This window comes from Gorilla gorilla, chromosome 14, assembly GCF_029281585.2.
Source record: "Gorilla gorilla gorilla isolate KB3781 chromosome 14, NHGRI_mGorGor1-v2.1_pri, whole genome shotgun sequence".
NCBI lineage: Eukaryota > Metazoa > Chordata > Mammalia > Primates > Hominidae > Gorilla > Gorilla gorilla.
Window position 1 is genome coordinate 23,255,679 of NC_073238.2, and position 19,900 is coordinate 23,275,578.

The 19,900-nt window shown below is 43.9% G+C and overlaps 1 long non-coding RNA gene and 1 pseudogene across 1 annotated transcript; both read right to left on the reverse strand.

Annotated features, from left to right (window-relative positions):
• Window positions 1-5,282: 5,282 nt before the first annotated feature.
• LOC134757040 (uncharacterized) lies at window positions 5,283-17,640 on the reverse strand. Its single transcript, XR_010130659.1, has 3 exons — window positions 17,516-17,640; window positions 14,984-15,046; window positions 5,283-5,364 (listed from the first exon to the last, which is right to left on the reverse strand). It is a non-coding gene; the product is annotated as an uncharacterized lncRNA (long non-coding RNA).
• Window positions 17,641-17,691: 51 nt separating this feature from the next.
• LOC101141566 (D(1B) dopamine receptor-like) lies at window positions 17,692-19,838 on the reverse strand (annotated as a pseudogene).
• Between the last annotated feature and the right edge of the window lie 62 nt (window positions 19,839-19,900).

Below are 19,900 nucleotides of genomic sequence, written 5' to 3' on the forward strand. Positions count from 1 at the left end.
CTCATTTCTGGTGCTGGGAAATTCTGATATTTTCTCCTCATCTCCATTGTACATTTTAGGGATTCTTGAAACTTGTGATGCACAAACATCCACACCTTCCACATAAGTAAAATATTTTACTTAGATATTTTCTAGCAGACACTGAGCTCTCATGAGAAATCCTCAAGTCTCTTTATTTGGAACACCCCCACCCCAATATTGCATATGGAGTAGTTTTGTGTAGAATGTGATTACTTCATTAATATGTCGAAGTATGGGTACATTTTGAACACATTTGTGAACTTGTAATCCCTTTCTTGATGAATAGTACCTGCGGATGAGCAGAATTGATGTTTTCTCTGGAGCAGTAAGTTAGCACTGGTAGAAAATGTTCTGTAATCCCAGGTCCCTGGGCTCCAGTGTCAATGCTTCCTCCTTAGATCCTCCCTGACCCTGTAAATTTACCCCAGTCTCTATTTCTTAATCCAATAGCTATTTCAATTGATCTTCAATTACTTTGCATGTGGCCAGATATTATTTATGGGTTATATTGTAATTCACATTTTTCTGATGTAATTTCAGAGAGCCTAGAAAATATAATAAACTCCTTCTGACAGGTACTTGAGCCTCGGTATTTAAACATGAACAAATGCAGCATCTATTCCCTATCATGAGCACTCTTAATGGCAGTTGAGTGTTTATATCAAAAAAAAGTCAGGAATCATAATCATTTAGAGATAAAAGAGATCCAAGATCTGAAAAGTCAGCTAGCTTAGGAGTTTCAAGACTTTAGGATTTCACAAATCAATAAAATTAAAAAGAAAAAAATGTAAGGTTTAACATAGAGATATCACTTAAACAATGACTACTATTTTGATAAAAGGACTTTCAACAGTAAAGGTGTGGGAAATATAACCTCAGAGATGAAAATGTAATAGCTTGTGCCAAGCTCATTAAGTGTCCTTATTTTTGTGTTTCCACCATGGATGGCTGACACTGTTACCTCTGGCATGAGTCCACATCAGCACCCTGGAAATGCCTCCTATAGGGTAATCCTGCAGAAGGCACTAGCACCCCCAGACTTGGGCAAACAGCTGGCTAGACAGTGCTGCTGGGAGAGTACTGCCTCTCAAAACCCGTCTCTCTGTACCAGCTGCCCAGTGTTTCTGTTTCTGCCTACTTGGAGGAACAAAAGCAATCCTGCTCCTCTCCCCAGAGACAGGTAATTATGCCGCATTTTCTTTCCTGTTTCTTACATGACAAGCACTCAAAACTTGTCACTCTTTTGGTTCTCTCCAGTGCCCTCCAAACAGTCCATGTTCAAGCCAAAGAGGAATCACTTCTGCTTACCATGTTAACTTTTAAAATAGTTAACTGCAGCCTGCATTATGAGGATAGCATGCCAGCATAAGGAAGTTAGCATCATCTAGAGTGACCACAGAAGCTGCATCTGTCCGTGTGACTGGACACTGTATATGTCCAGATCTCTGCAAGGAAGAGTCATGTCATACTTTAGAGTATGACTGAGTCACACTCAGAGGGAAGTGATTCCCACAAGCAGCTCCCAGCCAGTAACTGAGCTTGGCAGGGATACTGAGGCAGGCCCCTTCCTGGGAGAAATGGGACTCCAGAAGTCCTGGACCCTCTCTACTTCTTTTTATACCTGCTTACAATTTAGCCAATTCTTTTCTGAGCTCATCTCTTTCTTACAGTAGTGACCAAGGGATGTTACTAACATTCAGTTTCCCCATCTTTTCACCCTAAGCTTCAAGTTCCTTCAGCACATCATCCGCCCTTCAAGTTATTCCTACAACAGCTTTACCAAATATTTTACCAGTGCATAACATAGATTACCATCTTTCCAACCCTCAGTAACAGTTCTCTTGCTGACTGCCATCTGGCCCTAGAGCCACATATTTTAGGGTTTGTGTTTTGGCCGCTCCCCACTCCTGGTACCATAACACCATCTATCAAATCTACCTGTAGATCATGAAATTACATAGGGCTTCACCAAAACTGCTATGGAGGTGGGGAGAGGGACAATTGGAATGGAGCTCAGAAAGCTGCACTTGGAGAGTCATTTATGTAAGACTGTGAGTGTGCTGCTGGTCCACATCAGAGGATGGGGACTACCATGGTCTGAATGTCTGTGTCTCTCCAAATTTCATATGTGGAAACTTAATCAAGGTGATAGTTTTAAGAGGTGGGGCACTTAGGAGCTGATTAAGGCATTTGGACAGAGCCCTTCTGAATGGGATTAATGACCTTTTAAAAGAAACAAAGATGAACAAATGACCCCTTCCACCACATGAGGACATAGCAAGAAGGCACCATCTTAAAGCAGAGAGCAAGCCCTCACCAAGACACTGAATCTGCAGATGCCTTGATCTTAGACTTCCCAGCCTCTGAAACTGCAAAAAAAAATAAATAAATAAACTTCTGTTGTTTATAAATTACCCAGTCTAAGGTATTTTGTTTTAGCGGCTCAAAGGAACTAAGACAAAGGTCATGGAGACCATAGGGTGAGTCTCAAGACTTCCCCCAGCTCTACTTGGCTGGTCTCCTGCTGGTATTTTCCGTCTGTAGAGAGGAAAAAGAACTCCCATTTTATCTTGCTTACCTGCACTTATGAAAAGTCAAACTGAGTCATGTTGAGAGCCAGGGAACATAGGAGTCGGTTCTTGAGCAGGAGCACTCAGCTAGTTGAAGGCAATGTGGAGTGATGGGAAGAGAGCAGTGATGCAGTGATGCTGGCACCAACTCCTTTACTATGGCATCCATTGTACCAGCTGCCTTACACCTGGCTACTTCTACACCTTATCTCTAATCACTCCAGAATACATATTAGTTTCCCCATCTTCTAGAAAGGAAAACTCAGACCCAGAGACACTAAGCAAATAGCTCAAGATCACACACATTATCTGTGATTAAGCCTCAGTTAGAACTGGAGTCTTGGATTTCCACATTTATGCCCTGTTCATGAAGCTACCTAACTTTGATCCTCAAGTTTTCCCATCTATAGCATGGGACTGCTGGACTAGAAATCTCTAAGTCCCCTTTACCTCTTGAATTCTGTGTCTCTAAGGATGAGAATAAGAAAACTCCTTTGCCTCTAGCACTTTCCAACTCAAAGCCCTATCACGCTCATTACATCTAATCACTGCAGCCAGAAGCATTAAATAAAATGGAAGGACTGACATTGGGAGTGGGCGAGGCAGAGAAGTTGGGGGCGTGGAGAAACAGCTCTTTTTACATAATGATTGCTACTATGATTTGGTTATAAATAACCAGTGAAGACAATCAGGCTTTTCTGGCAGTCCCTAATTGTAGTGAATGTTGGAATACAGTGACCAAGCAAATGCTCTAGACTGATTGGGAAGGTGCCACTTCTAAATCAGCTGGGCTAAGTGCATTGCATAAGCTGAGTATTTAGCTTAATGATTAGAGCCAGTTGACGAAACACAGGAATATGGAAGCCTCCTGCTACTTCTCAGAAGATAAGACAATGACATTCCACCACCAGTGTTTACTGTGGTACCCAAAGGGAGCTCCAGTTACTTCCCTCTGTGCCTATAACCCTTGGATCACCTGGTTGCACCAGACCCATCCTGACTAAAATCCCTCCAAAGGACCAAAGAGGAGATATGGACAAAAATAAAAAATAAATCTCATCTGCTCTCTTTCCTAAGGACCCAGCAGCCTCTATCCATCCGTCGTTCATTCACTCATTCCACACACTTTCATCTAGCCCCTGCTGAATGCCAAGCACTGGGCTGGAACTCTGGGGACTGTGGAGGTGGAATAGGAGAATATGGGCTTTCTGTGAGCAGTGATTGCCTAAAATATATACATCAAGGTTGTGGGATCATGTGCACCACTGCACTCTAGCCGGGATGACAGAGTGAGACCCTGTTTCAAAAAAATAAAAAAAAATTTATGATCATGGAGAAAGTGTCTTAAGTGTTTGGTGCTGTGGACAGGCAACACAGGCAGAAACTGGTGGCTAGGGAATCAGAGAAGTTTTCAGGAGGGAGCATTTGACTTGGGCTTGAACTGAGCATCATAGGGCAATATAGAAACAAGTTTATGGATAATTCACCGAATTGGTGGCAGTTGATAACTTGAATCTTCCTTCAGATGATTGAAGTTAGTAGCCCAGCTATGAAAGTCTAGGTTACAGATGTCTCAGCCACAGCTTGCATATATATGGATGAGGTTCATACATATGCAGACTTGGGCTCCTGCCAAGATATGAGAGTTTTGGTCAGTCTCCGTCTCAATTCTAATGTCTCTGCCTACATACTTGAGTCCAGAGTTGTCATGCAAAGAACAGAACCCTGGAACAATCACACAAGGATTTGGTACTAGGCTTAGCCATTTTCTAGCCATGGGGACAAAAGAAAATTACTGAACCTCTCTGAGTCCCAGTTTATTTGTCTATAAAATAGGGATAGTGATACTGGGGTTACAAGGAAATTGTGAGAATTAAAATAGTTCAGGAGAGGTTAAGTTGTCCTGGGGCCACCTTTGTCATTGCAGTGACCACACTTTGTAGTGAGGGCACCCTTGAGATCAGAGAGCAGAGCTGCTATGTGATTCATCTCTAGAATCCATGATTCTTGGAACACTTCCTGAGAGCTATTAGGCATTCAAGAAATGTTAATGGTAGATCATAGTATAATGGTAGGTCATAGTATTGTAATAGATCATAGTATTGTATTATTGTTCAGCAAACATCTGTTTTCCCTCCTTTCAATGGAAGTGGTGTACTTCCCCACCCCACTGACATTGGGCTTAGCCATGTGACTTGCTTCAGCTAATGGAATGTGAGTGACTCAGTGAATGCCACATCCAAGCAGAGGCGTTAAATATTCCTGCATGGCCTCTGGTGATCCTGTCCTCCAGCATGAGATTAACATGCTTCAGATAGCTGCTGCTACTCCCCTGGATCCTCTTCTGAGAGCCAAGTGAAGCAAATAGGAACCCAATTCACCACCCAGATCCAGGCCCATCTGAATCTAGCCAAGCCCAGAAGAGCCCTGTAGAACCACAGCTGACCTATGGAAATGAGAAGTAAATGTTTGTTGTTGTTAGCATTGAGATTTGGGGATTACTTTTTATGTGGCATGATCACAACAAAGCCTGACTAATATATTGTATAAAGTTAATTGAGTACTAACAACATGCCAGGTATTGTTCTAAGTCCTTTATATAAAGAATCCCATCTAATCCTTACAGCACTGCATAAGGAAGTATCATAAGTATCTCCATTCAGCTGATTAGAATTGAGGCATCTGGTCAATCCCCTTCATGTTATTCCTCCTCACTTCCTGCATCCGAATGAACCAAGCCTCCTGTGTTCATTAGAACCACAGACCAAGCCTGCTGGAGAAAGACAGGGCTGTGAAGATGGGAATGAATTGGCAAACAGCTTTGGGATGACAATGTTAAGGCCAGGCAAATGCTCTCAATAACCTCAAATGAGTGTTGATGTTCATGAAGCCTGCTCAAAAAAGACACAGAAATTGACGTCTTTTATCTGAGGACCCTTCCTTAGCCTCAGGACTTAAGGCTATGGGAGCATGAGCCACATAACCATGAGAGGCAGGGGGTTCAGTGAGAAGAATAAGCTCAAGAGTCTCACCTATGGGTCTGAATCTCAGCTGTGCCACACATACTGTGTGATCTTGAGCAAATCACCGAACCTCTCAATTCCTCATTTTTGTCACCTGTAAAGTGGGACTATTACTTGTACGTACATCCTGGATTTGTTGGGACAGTAAATGAGTTAATGTTTCCAAGGTGCTTACCACAGAGCCTTTGCATGCAGCAAGCACCCAGTCAATGCCCATGACCATGGCCATACCATACCATACCATACCATATATGCAGGGGTGCATCCTTTCCTGTTGCCTTTCTGATCAGCAATTAAGGCTTTAGTCTTTTTTGTTGGTGTGCAAAGGTATTTTCTTAATGGCCCTGCAGCCCAGCCATCACAAAAATGCTTTCCAGCTCTCAGGGAGAACATTTCTGATGCATGCTGAATCCAAAATTCAAATGAAGCAAAATAAAGGCACCAGGGGCTCTTACGAGACAGAGTGACTCAAAATAGAGGGAATGTGGGGACTTGGGGCATAAGATTGATCATGAATCACCAAATAGAAAAACCTTGGGATGGCTTTCAAGAAGAATCCTCCTTGAAGTTTTAACTTTCACCTACAAGCAAGTTTTCTCACTGCTCCGTACAGCAGGGTAAGGACAGCAGCCTCACAGCATCAGTCTGAGGATAGAATGGGTTAATGCAGCCAGGCACAGTGGCTCATGCCTGTAATCTCAGCACTTTAGGAGGCCGAAGCAGGCGGACCATGAGGTCAAGAGATCAAGAGACCCTGGCCAACATGGTGAAACCCCGTCTATACTAAAATACAAAAATACTAGCTGAGTGTGGTGGTGCATGCCTGTAGGCCCAGCTACTTGGGAGGCTGAGGCAGGAGAATTGCTTGAACCTGGGAGACGGAGGTTGCAGTGAGCCAAGATCGCGCCACTGCACTCCAGCCTGGGTGACAGAGTGAGACTTTGTCTCAGCCAAAAAAAAAAAAATGGGTTAATGCCTGAGAACTCTTTGGCACAGTGCCCAGCACAAATTCAGCAGTCACTCAGTGTTGGCTATCATCTTTGGTGATGTTGGCCCCAAACCCAGACCTCTGCTCTTGTCCTCGGCTCATACACCCACCTGTATAGCCCATATGCACTTTAAACATGAGTCCAAAATGGAATCCAAAATATCAGATGCCCTCGTTGCCACCACCAGGTTTGCTTTCCTCTCAAGCCGCTGAGGGATCCACAGAAGCAGAGACCATGATGAGAACCCATCTTTAACTCTGGGTCGCTAGCACAGGGGCAGAGTAGGCAGTCACTACATCTTCAGAGCTTGTGAGTTTTATTTTGCTTTGTTTTGCAATCTGTCATCCCCACACTCTTACTATATAAGACAGTGCCTAGCCAGACAAGCATAGGTTTAAATCTCCACCTTGTCACTTCTTAGCTGTGTGACCCTGAGCGAGGAGCTTGAGTTTTCTGAGCCTCAGCACCTTTAGCTGTACAGTGAGAATGAACAGACCTCCTCACAAAGCTGCTATAAAGAATTAATGAGGCTGGGCAAGGTGGCTCCCACCTGCAATCCTAGCACTTGAGGCCGAGGTAGGTGGATCACCTGAAGTCAGGAGTTCGAGACCAGCCTGACCAACATGGTAAAACCCCGTCTCTACTAATAATAGAAAAAATTAGCCGGGCGTGGTGGTGGGCACCTGTAATCCCAGCTACTTGGGAGGTTGAGGCAGGAGAATCGCTTGAAACCAAAACCAGGTGGCAGAGAGAGGTTGCAGTGAGCCAAGATTGCACCATTGCACTCCAGCCTGGGTGACAAGAGTGAAATTCCATCTCAAAAAAAAAAAAAAGGAATTAATGAGATCACTCTGCACAAATCCTAATGTGGCATCTGATACAGGGTGAGTTCTAGTAAATGAGCATTATTTACACTCAAGATGTAAGAGTGATGGTTTCATTATTAGAGATGAGAGAACCAAATTAATAAACGTTTAATCATGTACTTAAAATCACACAACTGGGACTCATAACCAAGCCCTTTTCTTCCTGGTCTGATGTTCATTCCTTGTTGTCTGAAATGTCAAATCATTTTACCAGAATAGCAGGGGAGAGAGGGACAGAAAGTTGCTTAAATTACTGATTTTGTTTTAGCAGCCTCGCATCCTGCAAGAGGGGCTTGCAGTAACAAAGGCCTGGCACCTTTGAGTTTGTTTTTGGTCCATTTTTAAATCTTCATTCCCCTTAGCTCTTGTTGAAAATGGCTTCCTGCCACTTTGCACAGAAAAATCTCTTTCATGAAATACCAAAACCAAACAAAAAACAGGCCTTTGAAATGCTGTTTTGCCTCCTCCTACGAGCTAACATTTGCCAGTTGTAAATTAACATTCTTTTCGCTTCTTTCAACAGAAAATCAATCAGGGCCTTAAAATCCCTGCGCATCTGTATTTAATCCACAAATAATTCAACAATGTTCTATCTTAATGGGATATTGTGAGAAAAGCATAAATGTCATCAACTTCTTTTACGTGGAAAGAACAATAGGACATGAACTTGTTTGTGCTCCTGATGTCCTTTAGAAATGGATTCCTAAGGACCAGGAGTGTTCTCCCCACCGACGGTGCACAGTGCCACAGCAAGGACAGTCAACTGGGAGTTGGGAGACCTGGACTTCAGTTCACACCACTTTGCTGGGGTACTTGGGCAAGTCCCTCAGGGCCTCAATTTCGGCATCTGCACAATATGGGGAGTGGTCAACATGATTTCCGAAGTCTCTAGCCAGATTTCAAATTTGTTTACAGCACACAGAAAATTGCTAAAGAGAAAAAACTATAGTGGCCATTTCTGTTCAGGCTGCAAAATCTTGTGCACTATTTACATATTTAGGTATGAACTGTCTCAAAGGGTCTTTCATTTAAAAATGACTAACTTGGAGAAACCCCATCTCTACTAAAAATACAAAATTAGCCGGGCGTGGTAGCACATGCCTGTAATCCCAGCTACTCCGGAGGCTGAGTCAGGAGAATGGCTTGAACCCGGGAGGCAGAGGTTGCTGTGAGCCGAGATAGCACCATTGCATTCCAGCCTGGGCAACAAGAGCGAAATTCCGTCTCAAAAAAAAAAAAAAAAAAAAAAGAGGATGTAGGCTACAGCCATATACCCTGAACATGCCCAATCTCATCTGATCTTGGAAGCTAAAAAGGGTCAGACCTGATTAGTACTTGGATGGGAGAAAATGAAGGTGGAGATAGTTCTTTGTGAAGACACATGTGTGTACTTATTTGTGCACTTGTGTGCTCGCAATTGCATCTTGGGCACATGTGTATTGTGGAGGCATCTGTGTGCCTGTGGAGTGTGTATACATAAGTACCTGATGTATGTTTGGCTGCAGAGGCACAGAAGGTCAGCAACAGCAGGTGGCTGCACGCAGGGGCACTAATAATTACTCATTTTATACAAACTGTTTAGCAACAATGTTAGCTATTCTACTGCTGACTTTACGAACAGAGAAAATGTGGCCGGACACAATGGCTCCTACCTGTAATCCTAGCACTTTGTAGGGGCTGAGGCAGAAGAATCCCTTGAGCTCAGGAGTTTGAGACCAACCTGGGTGATGTAGTGCAACCTTGTCTCTAATAAAAATTAAAAAAAAAAAACTATCCAGATGTGGTGGTGCATGCGTATAATCCCAGCTACTTGAGAGGCTGTAGCAGGAGGATCACCAGAGCCCAAGAGTTTAAGGCTGCAGTAAACCATGATTGCTCCACTTCACTCTAGCCTGGATGACAGAGCAGGACCCTGTCCCCCTGCCACAAAAAAAAAAAAAAAAGAAAAGAAAAGAAAAAAAAAACATAGAATAGAAAACGTCTCCTGGTTTGCATCCTGGAATAGAGAAATGAGCACGGGCTTTCAAATCAAACAGTAGTGATTCATATCCTGCCCCTGGCACTCACCCAGCATCTCTGAACCTGAATATTTTCATCCAGGTTGACTTAAGGATGAAATGGAAAAATGTTTACAAAGTACCTGGGGCATAGAAAAGGATTCAATAAATGTTCTCTCCCTTTTCTTCTATATTAGTTATCTATTGCTAAATAACAAATTAACCCAGAACTTAGCGGCTTAAAACAGCAAGTGTTTTTCTGATAGTGTCTATGAGTCAGGAGCCCAGGCAAAGCTTCGCTGTGTCTTCTGGCTCACAGCCTCCCAAAGGCTGCAATCAAGAAGTAATATAAGGCTATGGTCTCATCTGAAGGCTCAACTGAGGGATGCTTCCTTCCCAAGCTCACTCATGTGATTATTAGCAGGTTCAGGTTTTGGCTGGCTCTTGGTCAGACACTCCCCCAGCCTCTGGTTTCTTGCTATTGGGCCTCTTGGAAGTCATTTTCTTCTTGTAACTTCTCAGAGGTGCTGTTCATCAGTTTCACCACATTGTGTTTGTTAGGAGCAAGACATTAGGTTCAGCCAAGATATAAGGGAGTGGAGAGGATTATACAAGGGCATGGATACCAGGAGACATGGATCACTGGAGGCCATCTTAGGGGCTGCTGGGAAGCCTGTCCTCCAGCCCCCAGTGATTCACATCCTCCACCCCATGCAAAATACACTTGTGTCCTGCCAAGATCCCTAAAAATCTCCTCCCCCTTCAGCATCAACTAAAGTTCAGAATCTCATCAAATCAGGTATTGGGGTGGGGACTTCTTGAGAATGACTAGTCACATGCGGCTCCTAGAGTACAGTTCCTCTCTATCTGAGAGCCTGTGAAACTAGAGAGACACAGTATCTGCTTCCATACGCCTAGCATTAAATGGTATAACAGGCATGGGTTAGCTCTATATCTGTCTCCTTTTTCTCTAGATGTTTGATGAAACAAGTATTTTAATTTTGTATTTCACTAATTTATTCATTCAATAAATACTTATTAGGTACTGACTATAGACTCTTTATTTATTTCGCATTCCCATTTTGCCAACAAGGAATCTGAGAATCAGAGGCAAAATATTACAGCTTGGCCCACTGAATTATTTTTTCTTCTCTGAAAGGACCTCTAGGGTTCTCCATCAATGAGGACTTTCTAGTCACAGCTGCAGTGAGGTTTGAGTTTAGCTGATTAGACCATCAACCACAAAGACTATACATTCAAATACTTTTATGTGGCAGAATATCTAAGAATAATTCAAGCTAATAAAAGATCTAGAGAATAATTAGATGTGTTCATTGTTAATAAGAGCCCATTTAATATTGTAGCAAAGGCAAGATCAGGGCAGGATCAAGGCAGATAATTTTCAAACATGCCTAATGATAGTGTAGACCAATGGTGTTTTTCAATTGTGGCTATATACATTCTAACACATTCAACTTTTTTTAAAAAGTGAAGCTTAGGCCCTATTCCTTAGAAATTCAGATTTAACTAATTTGGAGTGGGCCCCAGACATCAATATTTTAACTTTCAAGTGGTTCTAGGACAGACAGGTTTAGGGGCTGTGGAGAGACACGGAATGGCAAGTACTTAGAACATTCACACATCCCCCACCTCCCAAGCTCCTAATAGAAATCATTTATTAACCAGTCCCCTCAATGTCATTGGTTGGAATGCAATTGTGTAGTCTTTCTCATCCCAGGACTCCAGGCAGCCCCTACCCATGAAGCCAAGTTGACATATGAATGAAGGCATATGTTAGCCCTGACAAGCCATACTGGGCATGCTTTCCCAAACCTACAAATTATCAAGGGTGTAGAAAAATAGAGCCCTCTCCATGCTGAGCAGATCTCACTCATGTAGACAACTGAGGTCTAATTACCCATTGGAAAGGGCCATTGGAAGAGCACAGGAAAAGGTCCAAGATGGAGAGGGAATTTACAGCCAAGTCTGATAATGGTTTCAGAACCTCAAAATACTTCACCTGGAGAGGACCCATGGGCAATATACATGAAGGAGCTCTCCTCTTCCTGAGTCCCTCCAAAGAGTTGTGTAAAGCCCAAAAGGGGGGCTCTCCAGGAGTAGATGCTCTTCAAATCCCACTTCTATCACTTACTAGAAGTATAACCTGGCTTGCTATTGAGCCTCTCTCAGCCTCCTTTTCCTCCTTTTTCAAATGAGGACAATGGTGCCTATGTCACAAGAATATTGCAGTGATTCCATGAGAAGATATATACAAAGCACCTTGCCCAATATATAGTCAACAAATGCTGGTTGTCACCTTTATTCTGTCAGTGTTGGTGGAGTGCTGGTACTCATAGTTCACTAAGAGTTTTTAGGACAGCAATGGTCTTAGAAAAGAATCAGATCAAAGTTCTGAGTGTTTTCCCTGGAACTGGCATTGTATTATTAGTATCCTACAAATGGGAGACATGTATCCCCTGGTCTCATACCTGGAATATCAAAATGGTACTTCATTAACAGTGTCAAAGCAAAAGTCTGATGGCTCTGCCTGCTCTTGTGAGTAAGGGTACTCATATTCCCTTTAAGCCCTTCCCCCAAATTGGCCTAGAGGTCCAGGGGGTTCCACATGGGCTCAACATTCTCTGATTAACTCTCCCCTCATATCAACAACTTCCTCCTATCAAGCTTGACATCTTGTCCTATTTCTTCCTATTCTAGATGTAGGCAAGTCTAGTTTGCTCTTTAGCCACTCTATCCCTCTCCTGCATATTGACTCTTGAATTCTTGATCCCTAGTAGCTTCTCACACAGTATATAAAATGGAGCATGGAACCAGTACATAGAAACAGGAAGGTTCTGCCCTGTACTCTCAGCTCTTAAGGGCACAGTCACAAGAAGACCATTTTTAAATTATCATTGTGTAATGCCCTTACACATTCCACATGCATCATAGCACATAACTCTGACAATAAACTACAAGGTAAGCAACTAACTATTCCCTTTTTAATATTTTTTAAACCTAGGAAGGTAACTTAATCTCTTTGACTTCCAGTTCTCATGAACTAGAACATTAGAGAATCAAGATTTGAATCAGAGGTGATGGTTTTTAAAATATGTCTGCTAGATATCAAAATGAGTGCATGGGATTTGATATATGTACATAGGTAGGCATAGAAATAGAGATGCTCAAGGATATGTGTATATGCACATATGAATATGTGTGCATGTATATACATGTATCCATTTCCCAACTCTGTCTTTTAAGAGGATATAGAAACAATATCACCCCAGTAACAATAAACACCCTAGTGCCCACATCTTGATTTCTCCATACCATTTTCTGCTAGAAGGAACCCTGGTCTCCTTGGAAAAATGGATGATTCCAAGGCTTGGACAGGAAATATACAAGATGAGTCTGACATATCTCATGTTGAAAAGTAACAAACTACTCAAAGAATAATGACAGCATGTCAAAAGGACACAAGAACCAACTTAAAGAGCTCCCACTAACCAAATCTAGGGCAACTTAATATCATGATAAGTATGGATACCCTCAGTTCACTGAGAGATTTGAGGTCAGGGACAGTCTTAGAAGACAATAGAAAACAGTGTTCTGAGTGTTGCCCCTAGAATGAGCATTGTGTTAATATCATAGAAATGGGACACATGTGTCCCCAGGTCCCATACCTGGAATGTAAAAATAGTATCCATTAACAGCGTCAAGTAAAAGATTATAACCTATTATAAAAACTAGAAACCCGGGCTGGGCATGGTGACTCAAGCCTGTAAATCTCAGCACTTTGGGAGGCTGAGGCGGGAAGTCTGTTTGAGCCCAGGAGCTTGAGACCAGCCTGGGCAACATAGGGAGGCCCCGTCTCTACAAAAAAAAAAAAAAAAAATTACCTGGGCATGGTGGCATATGCCTGTGGTCCCAGCTACTTGGGAGGCCGAGGTGGGAGGATCACTTTGGCCCTGGAGTCAAGGTTGCAGTGATCTGTGATCATGCCACTGCTCTCCAGCCTAGACAACAGAGTGAGACCCTGTCTCAAAAACAAACAGAAAAGTAGAAAATCAAGATTCTATGCCGATGTCAATAATATAAACAAGTGTTCTTCCTTACAGTAGAAAACCAACAATACATTTAGAAACATTACGGAATTTTTTTAAAAAACATGATTTGACAACCACAGTAATAACTGATTCAGGTAAGGGCCACTAATAAATGCTAAAACCAATGGACGCAAGTTTGAGAAATAATAGGATATCTTCATAGTCTCAAAGTATTTCTCCAAAGGAAATACATATTAATTATAAAGAGTAAAATGGTGGACAGCACCGTAACCCCATGAACAAAGTTAACATTGCTAGTAATGGGACTAATTAATAGCACCTGCCCCTCATGCCTTGAGCTACAGGAGCTCAGCATGGCATCAGTGATATTCCTGCCCAACATGCATAACAGAATCTAATCATGGAAAAGCACCAAAAAACCGGAGTTGAAGGACACTTATACCAAGTAACTGGCCAGGTAATCTTCACAAAGGTCTGTGTCAAGAAAGACAAAGCAGCAGAAACTTTCAAATTACAGGGGACAGCTAAATGCAACACATGGTCTTGGATTGTTTTGTTATAAAGGACATTATTGTGAAGTCTGAATAAAGTCTGTAGATGAGATGAGAGAATTCCCTGTTTTTAGGAAATATGCAACAAAATATTCAAGAGTAAATGGGCATCACACCTTAGATGACTCAGAAGAAAAAGGGAAGAACAGAGATAAGTGATACAGTGAAACCCTGATGTTTGGGGGATCTGGGTAAACAATATTTAGAAATTCTTTGTACCGTGTTGCAAGGTTTCTGTAAGTCTGAAACTATGTGAGAACAAGTGTTTAAAAATAAAGCATAAAATGTAAAACATCTCTTCTGCAAATTCTTTGGCACTCCTCCCATGAAGAGGTAAAGTCTAATCACCTCCCCTTGAATATGATTTGGACGTAATGACTCATTTCTAACCAATATGGTGTATGGATGCCTAATTATAAAAGAAGATTCAGCATGTATCAGAACAAGGAAGTTCTGGGGCAAGTGTTTTGTGTAATACATGCTCTGTGTGGTTCATGTGCCCATTGCTCAGATAAAGAAGCTGGAGCTCAGAAAGGTGCCCAAATTCAGAAGACTAATAAATGGTGGGGCCAAACTTCAAACTTAGGGCACTGGAGCCTCCAATCCCAGGCAGGTGGCCTTGTGGATGGGGAGCTGGGACCTGGAGTCTGCCCGCCTGGCCAAGGCCTCTCGAGTGCTGCAACATGGGTATTTGGGGCCAGATAATTCTCTGTGCACCATAAATTGTTTAGCAACATCTTTGGCCTCTACCCAGAAGATGGCAGGAGCACCTGACACCCAGTTGTGACAACCAAAAATGTCTCCAGACATTGCCAAATATCTGTGGGGGTGCAGGGTGCAAAGTTCCCTCATTTAAGAACCACTGACCTAGGGTGAACCGTGGTTCCACTACTTACTTTTCACATGACCTTGGACAAACAACCTTGTCCTCAAGGTCCTCTGTGCCCCCATGTCCTCACCTGTAAAATGGAAAAATAATAACATGTGAGGTTAATGTGAGGAATAAATAAGAATCCAGGAAAGCAATTGGCCCATCATGTAAGAGCTACTTTGCCCATAACCCTAGGGTGCCTTCCCTCCAAACACAAAGCTGTGCACAGAGCAGGTACACAGTGAAGATCTGCTGTTGTATAGCTGTGGGGATGAATCAATTAACCATTTCAGTAATAAATGAACAAAAAACTGAATGTCCTGATCTGTGCACTAGTGCATTTGCTGACTGAAGATGTCCTGGCATCCTCTCTTACCATCAAAGAGCAGTTAGGATTAAAGACTCCACAGCCAGGCTACCTGGGTTCAAGTTGAGCTCTGCCACTCAGGAGCTCTGTGACCACAGGCTGGTTATTTAGCCTGCCAATGCCTTCATTTCCTTATCTGTAAAATGGGGTAATAAAAGTGTTTACCTCACAGGGCAGTAAGAGTGAAATGAATTAATACATGTATTGTACCCAGCACAGGCTTGGTCTCCATCATGCCTGCTGCAATTGCTGCTACAGCAATTAACATTAATCCTATCACACTCCTCTTTTATAGCCCTCCAGCCACACTCCTCCAAGGGCGCCAAGAACAATCCCATTTCCAAGCCTTTGCACTTGCCACTCCCTCTGCCTGGATTGCTCTCCTTCCCAGACATTAGCAGCCCTCCAATCCTTACTTCATCAAGGTCTCTCTTCATGTGGCTCTTTGGAAAGTCCTCCCCTGACCACCATAAATAAAACAGCAGCTTCACCACCCTACTCACCCTGGGCTTTTTGCAACATAGCAATTACCCCTGCCTGGCATTATCTATCCTGGTCAGTACAGCACAGTGCAATGCAGTGCAGTATAGTACAGATCTCTTTATTGGCTTATCTCTCCCCCAGCTCACATAAATGTTCCAAGAGAGCAGAGAATTTGATTGACAACTATATTCCCAGCATCTAGAACAATGCCTAGAGCATAGTACGTAATTATAATGAATGGTGAGTGATATTTTACAGAAGGAAATTCCAAAGTCCTCACATAACCCATTTTCCATAACACAGAACTTATTTAAACTGGAGCCTAGAACAGTGTTTTTCACAAAAGATTTTGCTTATAGCAACCCGTGCTTTAGAATAGAATATTGTAAAGACTTCCAGATCAGTTAGATTTGAGTTTCTCAAGTCGTGACTGTGGACTCCAGAGAAACAGTAACAGGAATTCCATCAGACAAGGTTCACAAAGTGAAAGGCATTGGGAAATGATACAGAATCTTCTCGCAGTGGAGGATGCATCATGCACAGGAGAAGCTCTAAGAAGTCCTATCGAGAAAACAGGTGTTGAACCTGGGTTTGCTGAACTTATTTCACCAAAGACCCCATCCATTAACATCTGCATCACAAAGCACAATTGGGTAAACAGTGATCCAGCTGAAGTCTTTCCATTTACAGACACAGACAGAAAATGAGGCCCAGAAAGGTTAATTGACTCACTCAAGGTCATGCGACCATCTCCTGAATCGTACAGCTGTGTGCTTTTCACTGCCCCTAATGTTGCCTAATGGTTCACTTAGCTATCCATTCACAGGAGGTCAGAAACTGAACACAGACCTCAGATTCCAGTATCATTTTGACTAAATTATATATAAAAATTGATGTACTGAATAGGATTTGCTTTCAATCTCACTATTCCAGAAATAGTCATTCATTCAACAAATATTTATTAAGTACGATGTGCCAGGAGCTGCACATTTTGCAGTGATCAAGATATGGCTGCACAGAAGACTGACAATAAAATTAGCCTTAGAGAGATCAAAATTGATTGAACTGTCCTTGATAAAACTGCTTCAAAGCAGGGACTTGCAAGAAATTGCATATTCACATTTCATTTGCTTCCATTAATAGTGCTCATATTTAGATCTGATGGTAATAATATGCTCTCAACTGGTGTGGGTCTGGAATAAAACACTCCCCTTGACTGTGCACACTGCAGAGAGGAAAAACAAAATGATTGGAGTCAGCTGGGCTTTTCTATTGAGCGCCTCAACCTACAGATTTTCCAATTTCAAGTTCATTCACAGTTCATCTCTGGCTTCTACATTTTAGTTAAAAAGCATTTCTCTATTTGCTATTGTCCACTAAGGAAAAGGCCTATTTAAAAATAGGTTTCTTTTTTAAAGCATCTTGATTCACACATTTCAAAGCCCTTCAGAAAACAGGATTTCTCAAAAGCCATGTGATTCTAAAACATGCTACAGATTTCAGATGGAGAAAGATTCAAGATATTATTCTACATGATCTTTTCAATGAACTGATCGCATCTATCTAGGAATAAGGAGAGTTGTCTTATGTTACTTCAAAAAAGATTCCAAATGAAAAAAAAATCTGGGCTTAAGAAGATCTAATGCCATGCCATTGAAGCCAGGTTTCAGCACAGACCCAACATGTGTATAAGTAATAAAAAGTAACCTGAGAAAACAGAAGCTCCTCAAGGTCCTTTGCCCTGGTGTATCTTTAACTGTAAAGAGAATACGCATGTACTTGCAGACCCAGCAAATGTCTTCTTCGCATTTTAAGGATGCACTCATCGTTTCTTCAGAAGCAATCCTGAAACCCAGTGTAGCAAAGCAAAGATAGTCACCACATAATACAAATAATCTGTGTTTATTAGACACCAGAATAAATCAGGGAGACTTCTTAAGCTATGGTAAAGAGACCCCCACCAGCACAGAGAGAAGAAATGACACAAGCACAAAGCCACGGGAATCCAGACCCAGGAAAGCTGTGCTCCCACCACATCACTGCACACACACAAAACCTGCTGTTTAAAAATCAATTCAAACACAAACAAGTGACTGAAAAAGCCATTTGTTTAAAAAGGGAGGGCAGAGCATATTTTTTAAGGACCAAGTATCATTTTTTTTTTTTTTTAAGGAGCCAGCACCATACTATCTTCTCTCATAGGATCATTGTTCCATCTCTGGTAGGCTGGGTATTTTTGACTGAGTTTATTGCAACTGCTTCTGCCAGTTCTTTGAATTACCAATCAATGGGGTGAGGTTTCTAAGCACACCAGCTACTACACAGAAACACACGATAAAGGGAGCAGCACTGGAAAGGCATGTATTTGCGTGTGTGTGCATGCTTGTCAATGTCTGTGTGGTTATGCAGATCCATGAGGGGGTTTCTTAATGCAGTTTAATGGAATCCATTTGGGGTGAAAGGTGTTATTTTGTCTAAAGAAATCTCCCCCTCGCAGTCCAGCTCTCAGACAGACTCTGCAACAGGGTCACCATCTGGGGACATCTGATAGATCTGGGACATGCGATCGAAAGGACTCTCCTCCTCATCGTTGTCCACCTCCCTGTCGCCGGGGGGAATGGCGTTGGGCATCATGTGGATGTAGGCAGCTGCGATTTCCTTGTGGAAGACCGTGTCTTGGTTGTAGGAGATGAGCTCATTGCTGATGTTCACCGTCTCCACCGGCGTGCGGGAGCAGACGTGGCTGCACCCCAGCAGCTGGGCAAACACCTTCCGGAAGTCGGCGTTGAAGGCATAGTGACTGGGTTGAGTGAGGAGTTGGACCAGCAGAACCAGACGAAGACATCAAATGTGGTCTCACTGACGCAGGGGAAGCCGGCCGGAGGGCCTTTGGGGTGTCCACTGCAGAAAGGGACCATGCAGTTAAGGATGAAGGGCAGCCAGCAACACACGAAGACCCCCATGATCACCGACAGGGTCTTGAGAACCTCGGTCTCCTTCTTGATGGAAAACCGCAGGCTGGTGTCGGGTGCGCAGCCTGCGCTGCTCCGGCAGCTCTGCACGTGCTCTGCGGCCCTCTCCAGGGAGGAAATCCTGCGGATCTGCACCTGGGCGATGCGGTAGATGCGCGTGTAGGTCACGATCATGATGGCCATGGGGATGTAGAAGCTGATGAGCGAGGAAGAGATGGCGTAGGTTCGATTCAGGCTGGAGTCACCGTTCTCTGCCCTCACGTCGGGCTCCCAAATGGCCTCCTCCCAGGGCGTCCAGTTGGCCAGGTTGTTTGGCAGGTCCAGCCCGCCCCAAGAGACCGCCTGGTCCCTGTGCCAGTTGAGCTGGACCGGAATGAAGGAGATGAGGCTGGACAAGGTCCAGGCCGGGCTGACCATGACCAAGGCCATGTGCTGGGTCATCTTGCGCTCGTAGCGGAAGGGCCTGGAGATGGCCCAGTAGCGGTCCACGCTGATGACCTGCTGACGCACAGGTTCAGGATGGAGGCGGTGGAGCACATGATGTCCAAGGCCACCCAGATGCCGCAGAACGCTTCAAAGGACCAGTAACCGGCCACCTCGGCGACTGCCTACCAGCAGCGCCACGAAGAGGTCTGACACAGCCAGAGACACGATGAAGACGTTTGTCATCTTGGCGCGCAGGTGGCGGCTCCGCACGATGGCTGCGCACAACAGCACGTTGCCCAGCAAGGTCCAGATGATGAGTAGGGTCAGCAGGCAGGCGGTGACCACCTGCGCGGGCCCCAGTGGCGGTGCCCCCGCCGAGCCCCCCACGGCGTTCCCCTGCGCCAGCTGCTGGTATAGCGCTAACTGCCCCGGGTAAGCGGTGCCGTTGCTCCTTGGCGGCAGCATTTCGGGCTGGGCCGCAGAGTCGGTTTGTGCGCGGTCCCAACTACAGCCCTGCGACCCCCAGGCAGCCCCATCGGGCACCCCGAGGATGCGCCCCCTCAGCCAAGGGACCCTCGAGCCCCACAGGGCGCTCACCATGAGCTGCGCCGGGCCCCGGAGCGCGCGGGGACTTCTCTTGCCTCCTGAAGCGCCTCTGGCTCGGTGGCCGTGGTGCGCCCCTTCAGTCTCCGCG